The following is a 10107-nucleotide window of genomic DNA, read 5'->3' on the forward strand; positions in this document are numbered from 1 at the left end:
GTTGCCCTGGTTTCCTCCCCCACTGGTTTCCTCCCCCACTGAACGCGTGCTGCTGACTCCTTCTCATGGAGACACTGCACTTGTGTGTCTGATAAGCTGTACCCGCCGCCACCCCTTACTTGAAAATCTCCTTTTCATAGACCGCAGGTTATCTCCTCAGCAGTGGGGCAGTCGCGTCCTCTGCCAAAGGTGGCCCAGCCCCACAGCCCGGGCAGCATGTGGCACGTGGCAGTCTTCTCTAGTTTGGGGGCTGCAAAGGTTTTCCCATTTGTGTTTTCCTCAGTCATTTATATGGCTTCAGGGTTGGGGACCCAGGAGCCAGGCTCAAGTCCCCTCCTGGGTGGCACCACACCCCTTGCCAGCACTGCCCTGCCCTTGCGTTTTCTGTGCTCCAGTCCCAAGAGGAAGAGTTTGGGGGGCAGGAGCCTGAGCTCGGGGGTTCTGGAAGCTGGTCCCACCAGCCTTGCACACATTGCATGAGGCCCGGATGTTTGTGATTCAGTGAACCCCAGAAATCTGGACTTTGCTTGAAATTCTAAATGTGCAGAAGTAGCGTGAATGTCTTCAGAGCCTTGTAAAGTCAGCAATTCCTTTAGCTTCTTTAGAAAAAAAACACAAAATATCTCCTCAGATTCCCTTTTTCAGCGCACCTGGACACACAGAGCCTCACGCCATCGGAAAAACAGCCAGAGGGTGCTGTCCAGTCGTCGGCCAGCCCAGGGTGGGGGCCGGGGACACTGGTTCTTCAGGGCCCTCAGCAGGCTGAGGTTGCGACGCCTCCTTCGACCCCTGCAGGACTCGGCCAGGCACAAGGGTGGAGGGACAGCAGCACAGAGGACAGACTGAGCTTCTGGACATTACACACAAGAGTTGATGTCACAACAACCTGAGGTTGCAGGTCGTCCCCCCCCTTTGGCTGACGAGGAAGCTGAGAACCAGCAGGGTTTGGTCACCTTGACCCCTGACACTGACCACAGCCCTGCTCACTGCTGGGGAAACGTAACTGAAAACAAAAGCACTTCCCGGCCCAGAAAACCTCCTCACAGGGAGCAATGGAAACCGCTCTATCACTGAAGAAGCAAAATAGGAGAAGGGGATGCACGTCCCAGGCTGAGAGCCTGCAGGGTCAGAAAGGAGCCCCACCCCGGGGGCTAAGCCCGCTGCACACATGCTCTCAAGACAGACGGTCACTAATCCTCATAAGACACTGGACAGCACCATTTGCCACAATGGTCCATCCTAGACACGGCTGGTCATTGGGGTGACCACCCAGGCCAGCCAATCAGTTCTTTACAAAAGAAACGTCTCCTGTCCTTGCGATGGGGAGCAGGGAGGGGGCTTTGTGCTTTAGAGCCAGGCACCCACCGCACTCTCCCTCCCACAGACACTAGAAACTGAAACGGTCTCTCTTGGATTCTACGGTCTCTCTTGGATTCTGCGCTCCCAAAAGATGGCTCCAGGTCCTTGGGAAAGACACTCCTGGGTTGCCAAGCTGGAGAGAGCCTTCTTTTCTTTTAAGCTGATTTCTATCATTTCCTGGGCACAGAGGACTTCCAACTGCACTCTCCCTAAAGCACATGCTCCAGGAAAGGGAGGGCCGTGGCTCCCTTAATTTATGGAAGGTTGGGGCCTCTTCTTTAAATTCGTACTTGCCCTTGCTGTGCCAGTAGACAGCACCCTCCAGGGTTGGGATGACACAGCATGGCCTATCCCTGGGCCTTTCTGGAACTGAGTCAGGCCGCTGACGCTGCTCTGCTTCTGATGGCTCATGTGAAGGGACAGGGGACACGGCAGATGCTCACCTGCTTTCATAGGAGCATTGAGGGGTTGCGTGTTTTGTTCCTGGTACTTCTTTAGCACCTCGAGTTGGCTGGCGAGAATCAAAGGTGCTTCCATCTAGGTTACGAAATCTAAGGGAGCCAATCGATTTATCAGACGACTGTCCACTGCTCATGCTTCTCTTCTGGATGAAGGAGAACTTAGGTGGAAGCAAACAAGGAAAGGACAGCTCTGTCTATGGGATCTCCATCTGTAGTTTTTCTCACGCAAATGTCGATGAGACTCTAAGTCTCACAGACCCTGCATGTGATATGTGGCAGGAACAGCGAGAGTCAGCATCTTAGCAGCTGGATGCCAGTGTTCTATGTCCACTGTCAGTGGTCACTTCCTCCCGATTCGAAGAAAGCAGGATCATCCTCTGACCTGGTGTGAAGACACTCAGGTCAGAAAATGCCCTGGAGAGGCTGCCAACCAGCCTTGCCCCACCTCCCGGCCCCACTGCTGCAGGACACTCCACGCCCGGCAGCTACTCAGCAACCAGCCCTGTCCCTTTGACTTTGGATTTTTCTATGGTATCATAATTTAACATTTTTTGTTAAAATCTAATTCTTCCTGCGGCCGGCCCGGTGGCTCGGGCAGTTGGAGCTCCAAGCGCCTAACTCCGAAGGCTGCCAGTTCGATTCCCACATGGGCCAGTGGGCTCTCAACCACAAGGTTGCCAGTTCAATTCCTCGAGTCCCGCAAGGGATGGTGGGCAGCGCCCCCTGCAACTAAGATTGAACATGGCACCTTGAGCTGAGCTCCTGGATGGCCCAGTTGGTTGGAGCACCTCCTCTCAACCTTGAAGCTGTTGTGCTGATTCCTGGCGCGGGTCCCCCAGCCTCCCAGCCGCTGCTTGTGGCTGTGCAGTGTGCGGAGAGCAGAGCCACGCCGCTGGGGAGGGGCACGCTGGTGCAGTCAGTCAGCCCAGGCTGGGAGCGAGGGCTGTGGCTTTGCTGCAAACTCCCAGGGTTCAGTGTCCCCGCCCCAGCTACCCCACAGGGCACCCTGGACCCAGCGCCCTGGGGCGCGGGCCCCGCCTGGTGGCCTGGCCTCTGCTGCCCCCTGCCGGTGGCGCGCCACCCCGCGGGCCCTGAGCTCGCTCCGGCGCATTGGCGGGTGTGCGAGCCCCGATCTGGGCTGCGGCTCAGGACTGGCCCCCAGGACGGGGCTGTCGCTAACGGGTGGGCTGCCTCTCAGGCTGCCGTTCCTCCTGGGCTGTATCCCTGAGGCTCGGTGTCACTGGCTTGCTTCCGTAGCCTGGAATCAGCATGGTGGCGCCAGCTGGTGGTGTCGAGACGTGTCCTCCTCGGCAGTTAGCTCCAGTTAGCAGGGAGGCCTGAGTCATGAGATGGCTCTCTGACTAAACAGCAGTCTTCCGTTCTGCAATATGAGAAATGAGGGTTTTCAATTCTCAGCGCCCTCCCTCCCCCACCAGTTCCACCTGTGGGATCTCAGGCCTTTGTCTCTGCAGGTCTGGCTTTCTGCTCGCGGAGCCAGTGACTCAGGTTTCCCTTATTGGGTGGCAAATTAGCTCCAACTGCTGAGTTTTTGTAATTTATTGAAAAACACTGAGTACAGAACATTGAGGGCATCACAACAAAGGCCATATAGGATGTAGGGCACAGCCATGAAACACAGGACATCTGTATATACGGGGTGCCTGGCTACCCTCATTTCGGGTTCTCTGGAGTGAAAGTGGGTCATAGCTTTCTCCCCCCCTCACTTTTTAAAGATAAACGAGGTTTAGCAATGAGGCAGGCTCCACTTCACACCCATGACCTCTTGTCAGATGTGACGGCATGACTCTGTCACCAAGCAGACAGTAGGACCCCCAGGAACCTGCTGAAGGCAGGGCAGGGGACGGAGGCTGCAAAGCCAGGCCTGGGGTGTTTCCCCTGCTGCACACCATCAGGCCTCAGCCACACCTCATGCTGGCGTGGCCGGGACCAGAGTCACCAGAGCAACCCACACACCTGTCGGTGTCCTGGGAGCGCTGGCACTGGTCAGAGGGCACTTGGTGGCAGGTGGTCGATGGGCAAGTGTCCGCAGTTTCTACAAAACAGTGAGACTCTTTAAAGGACTTGAGTGAAAAGAACAGCTTCCCAGCAAATACGCTAAATAAACAGCATTCACCTCCCCAGGAGTCTCTGTCAGAGCCCGATGGGAACGAACAGAAACACACAGCGCGTGTGGATGAGATGCACGAGTGCTGTCTGAGCTCCACGGGCCTGTGGGCGGTTAGAGGCTGAGGAAGCCACAGCAGGCAGGTGACAGGTCCCCAGCCCAGCAGGCAGAATACATCATTGCTCCTCAGTTCATCTGTGCGCTTAATGCAAATCCAAGTCTTTAAACATCTTAAAAGGATTTGGGAGTGAATGAAGCATTCGAGAAAAACCCTGAAGATAAAAGGAAAGCACATGGGCAACTGTCCCCTCAGCCCTTTAGTTCTTCTGGCTGTTCGAACTACTCAAGTGACACACAGCAGATTAACAGGAGAAATTTAAATTTCAGTACATGCGCTCAGGGAATTCACACAAGCGTGAAAATTCCAAAGACAGTGAGGCAAAAGGAGGTGTGTATGTCATTTTGGACTGCGAAGGGGAAGGTAGGCCATTCACAGGAGATGAGAAAGGCCACTTGGAAACGGGGACATAGAGGGGAGCCCAGGGGACAGGCTGTCGCGGGGTCTGCCTGTGGGCCACACTCCATCGCCTGTGTGAAGGTGACCTGCTGAGGGGCACTTCCTGAAGCAGGCCTTTGCATGGAGTCCTTCTAGGCAGGGAAGGAGGTACAAAACGCTCCCTGAGTTTGTTGCACTTTAACTGTTTTCAGCTTGAAATAATCTGCACGTCAGGAGGGAACATGATGGGGAGACTCACTCCTGACCCCCCGATTATCAAAGCTTTTAGCAAAATAGAAATGATGAGGAATTCAAGCTCTTTAAGACAGAGCCACCGAGTTAAAATGCACAAGAGAAGGTTGAAGCAAAAACACGGGCACCGAGATCAAAGGACGTCACCATCCCAGCCGGTCCCACTCTGCCACCGTCACCGTGGAGAACACGTGGCTGTCCTCAGGGAGCCCATTTCTCCCCATTCCCACACTTCATTTCCTAGCTCAGAATAAATGTGCATTCCTTTCCAAGTGGGAAAAACAGCCACCTTATCGGGAACTGCTTAAATTCTTAAAACATGACCCAAGACAGCGGCCACCAGCCTGGAGCCTGTCCAAGGTGGAAGCCTCTAGGCCCAGCTGTGGCAGCACCAGGCCCGCCCCTCCCCCTCGTGCCACCTCCTCTACAGGCACCACCTGCCCCCTGCCTGCCACCATGTGCCGCCTTGCCAGCCTGGCCCTGCTGGCCCTGGAGGCCACCCTCACACTGGCCCCAGCCGTCACCTTGCCAGGTAGGCCGTCCCCTCCTCCCCCGGACATGCCAGGAGTCCTCCCCACGTCCCTCTGCTCGGGGTGCAGCCCTGAACCGCCACTAGCCTGCAGGTTTGGTGACAGGGACAGAAGGTGGGGGAGATGCACTCCTGGGGGTAGTCAGTGATAGCAGAAGATCAGGACACTGCCCAGACACACCCACGTGCAGGGCCAAGGCCACTGTCCCGGGATGAGACACGAACTGGGTGTGGGCAGCCTGTCCTCGGAGCAAGGGCTGAACTGCACCCCTGTTGTCAGCCCTGTCCCCTTGCTGGCAGACGCTTCTCCTTCCCACAAATGGATTGTTGGGCTGCTGGGGGCCAGACGCCCCATGGTTCCTGTCCTCCCTCACCTTGACTGTCCCTGAGGAGCCCTGGGGAGGCTGGCGCTGGCCGGCCCCCTGCCCACCTGCCTGTCCTGTGTGCAGGGCCGGCAGTGAGCTCCGCTCCTCCTCTCCCTCCTCCTCTGAGGAGTCCTGCATAAACACCTGTGTTACCGACCAGAACTGGCACCAAGGCACCAAGGCCAGTCCTGCAAGGCCCCCCTCATCGGTAACACCCCAGCCCTGTGCCCCAGCCCAGCCCTGAGGGGAGGCGTACGCCTTGAATTGGCACTCCACACCCCTCTCTTACTCACCCCCCAGCAGCCCCATAAGCTACTGTATGAGCCCAGCCTTTGTCCCCAACTCTTCCCAGGCTCAGTGAAGGAGGCACGGCAGCCTCCCTCCCAGCCCTGCCCGGGGGCTCCAGGCCTCAGCCAGGCCAGAGGGCCATGACGGGCTGGCCTGTCTCTCCCTAGTCTGTGTCCAGGAAGCTGGCCCTGTGGACCCCCGGGCCCTGCATGGAGAGCAGCGAGTGTTCTGGGGACGACCAGTGTGACAGCAACAAGAAGTGCTGCCTCAGCCTGTGTGCCATGAGGTGTCTGGACCCCACAGCAGGTAAGCATCCCAGAAGCCCCACCCCCAGGACACAGCCTAGGGATGGGACACACTTCTCCCTCTCACCCCACCCAGCCAGGGCAGCCCTGCAGGGTCCGGGAGGGAGGCGGTCTGAGGGGGCTGTACCCCCTGCAGGCCTCTGCAAGCACTTGCTGTGGCCTCTGGGGTACAGAGTGGGTGTGAGGTGAACAAAGGTCGCTCAGAGAAGCCGAGACTTGCCAGGTGGGACTCGGTCTCACCTGCCCTCCTGCAAGTCCTGAGCCTTCAACCTGAACGGTGGGGAGCAGCGGTGCTCCCAACTGTGGGAGGAGCTCTGGGTCAGGAGCCTGGAGCTGCGGTTCCCAGCTAAGGTCCCTGCCACCTGCTGCCCGGGAACCATAGTGGGGGGGGGGGGAGGGCTCTGGGGGGCACCCACTCCCAGGGCCCCTGCCCCCACTGTGGCGGTGCCACCTCTGAGAACTCTGTTCCCTGCAGAGGGCCACCTTCAGTGAGGGGTTTACCGGGAGCCCTGCTGCCAGGAGTGACCAGCAGGGCTGCTCAGCCTCCTCTCTGGGATCCAGACGATGCCTGCTACTTGCTGCTAATAAAACCCCACCCGCTGCACGTCTCTGTCCATCTGTCCTGGGCACGTGATGGCAGGGATGAGCATGCAGGCCCCGCCTCTGGGAAACAGGTAGGGCGGCAGCTGGGCCAGGAAGGCTTGTCCACACTCTCAGGCGCTGGCCCTCAGGATCTGACCCCTTTCAGGGCGTGGCTGGGTGGGGGTGGGGGACAGGGCAAAGTGGAGCCTGCGGGGGGCTGGGGCTCAAAGCGGTTATAGCCTGTCCACACCTCATTAGCCTCGACCACGTTGGGGCTGTGCAGGGAGCGAAGGCAGTTACCGAGCATTATGGTGCACACCCCACTCCCGGTAGCTTGTTGGGGACCTCCAGTCACGTGTGCCTGCCCAGCAGACACCCCACGGTGTCTTACAACTCAGCTCAGTTCTGACACCGACCATCCAAGTTCCAGTCAGGCCCACAAGGGCTCAGTCCCCAGGAACCCCCCGGCAGATGCAGCCTCAAAGCCCGGGGGGCTGCCTGCACTTGTGACTCACTTGGCCATGAATTTGGGGTTCCCACAAACCCCCCAGATTCAATAACTTGCTAGAACCCACAGAATTCTGAAAGCACAATACTTAGGATTATAGTTGTTTTTAAGGATATGGAGCAGGAACAACCAACAAAGAGAGGAACACATCCACAAGGTGGAGCAGGGAGACACAGGAGCCTCGTTCCAGTGGGGGTGGATGACCCACCCTCCCAGCACGTGTCACCTGGGTTCTGGGCTTCGGTGTCCAGACATTTTCTCGAGGCTTCACGAACAGGCATGTGATGGAAGGCTGTCCCCTGCTGGTGACATCAGTCCCCAGCCCTCTCACCACTGTGGGCTCCTCTGGCCACCAGCCACACACCCTGAGCCCTCCAGGGGCCACCCAAGAGTCACCTCATTAACATAACCTCAGGTATGAGAAAGGGGCTCCTTATGAATAACAAAAGACACTTCAATCACTCAGGAAGTTGCCGATTTTGAAGCTCTGTGCCAGGAACAAGGGAAAAAGACCAGGTAGCTTTCTTTACGGCACCACCATCTGTGTCCTGGTTTTTCTGGTTCATCTACATTAAAGTTACCTGAGGGGCTTTAAATACCTACACCCAGGCCAACCGGTAGAAGGGCAGCCATGTATCCTCACCCCGCAGCAAGCCTGCCACCTCACCTGGGTGTCAGGCTTCACCTCAAGCCCTAGGAGATCCCAGCAGGAGGAGGTCAGGAGCAGCGTGGATTCCGTTTCTTCCTGAGAAGGCTCCACAGGTCAGGGGCTTGGTGCCAGCTCCAGCAGTCTGTGGGACCTGGCCACAGACAGGCTCCGCTGCTCTGTGCCAGCCAGCAGCACAGCCAGGGAGACGGTCACCCTTCAGGGACGTGAGCATATTTATTTACCCATCCACCTACTGAAGAGCATCTTGGTTGCTCCAAGTTTTGGCAAAGATGAATGGAGCTGCCACAGACATTCATGAACAGGTTTTTGAGTAGACGTAAGTTTTCAGCTCCTTTGGGTAAATACCAAGGAGCACTGTTGCTGGATCGTATGGTATCATAGTCTGTTCAGCTGCTATAACAAAACTACCATAAACTCAGTGACTTTGACAATTAAGATCACGAACTCATCCTAGAAAAAGTGCTACATATGTCATTACTGAATATTACTACGGTCACCTTCGAAGTACTCCCCTTGGGAAGCTATGAACCAACATCCGTGCCTAGTCGACCCTTCAAAGCCATTTTGGAACTCTTTTTCTGGAATGGCTATCAGAGCTGTCGTTGTATTACCCTTGGTGTCCTGAATGTCATCAAAATGTCTTTTCAATATTTCCTTTGTCTTCGGGTAAAGAAAGAAGTTATTGGGGCCAAATGAGATGAGTAGGGAGGGTGTTCCAATACAGTTATTTGTTTACTGGCTAAAAATTCCCTCACAGACAGCGCCGTGTGAGCTGGTGTATTGTAGTGATGCAAGAGTCATGAATTGTTGGTAAACAGTTCAGGTCGTCTAACTTTTTCATGCAGCCTTTTCAGCACTTTCAAATAGTAAACTTGGTTAACTGTTTGTCCAGTTGGTACAAATTCATAATGAATAATACCTCTGATATCAAAAAAGGTTTAGCTACGTCGTTTTGACTCTTGATTTGGCCTGACGGAACTTTTTTGGTTGTGGAGAATTGGCTGATTTCTATTGTGCACTTTGATGCTTTATTTCAGCGTCATATTGGTACACCCATGTTTCATCACCAGTGATAACATAGCCCAAAACATCATCTTGCCTCTCCAAAAGGTCTTGGCAAACTTCAACTCTCCTTTGCTTGAGACACTGATATCCCAAGGTTACAAAACCTTCGGGACCATTTTTGCACACACTTTTCCCATGCCAAGATTTTCAGTTAAGACTTTCCTGTTTATTGATGTTTACTTGGTCTGCTATGCTTCTCATAGTCAGCTGATGATTTTCACGCATGATTCGATGAATTTTTGCAATGTTTTCACCAGTTCTGCTACTTCTTGGCTGCCCTGACCTCTCTTCATCAGTGATGCATTCTCTCTCCGCAGAAAAACGTTTAATCCATTTGTACACTGCCGTTTTATTCATGGCATTATTCCCCATAAACTTGGACTAACACGTCCATGATTTCACTTCCACTCTTGCCAAGAAATTTAATGTTTGTTTGTTGCTCTAATTCAAACTCAGACATTCTCGCGACAGCACACAAAAACACACAATGAACACCACTCAGCAAGACACCGTCACACATCGACACAAACACAACTGTGAGACACTGATATCCCAAGGTTACGAAACCTTACCGAGTTGTTTGTACAGTGCTGCCAACGTAAGCGCATGGCAAGTTCGTGAACTTAATTGTCAAACCACGTAGAAACCGTCGGTATGTTTTGCTTGGCTTACCCTGCACCTTAATCATGTTGACTGAAAAACAGTATCAGCCAGGGGTTTCATCAGGAGAAATGATTTATTCGGGGAAAAAGAAAGGGTTGCAGCCCAGTGCACACAGACATGACAAGCCCCGGGAACACGCTGGCCTGCGTGCAGAGACGGAGCACTATTTATAGAGGGGAAAGGCAGCTATTGGAAGGGAACATTAGACCCGCAGAGCTTTATTATAGAGTCCTTCCTGTAGGGCTCACAGGATTGGAGTGAGAACGTCAAGCCGCAGCTCCTCCCACAGACCTTCCCAATAACTATGTTCGCTTCAAGTTCCAGTTCCTCTTTATCAGTTATTTTATGACTGTCTATTTAAAAATCAAAGGTTGCACACGGAATCCCAAGAATCCTTTCTTCCTCCCTTCTTCCACCCCGCCCCCCCACACACACACAC

The sequence above is a fragment of the Rhinolophus sinicus genome, linkage group LG09 (assembly GCF_036562045.2).
Source record: "Rhinolophus sinicus isolate RSC01 linkage group LG09, ASM3656204v1, whole genome shotgun sequence".
Lineage (NCBI taxonomy): Eukaryota > Metazoa > Chordata > Mammalia > Chiroptera > Rhinolophidae > Rhinolophus > Rhinolophus sinicus.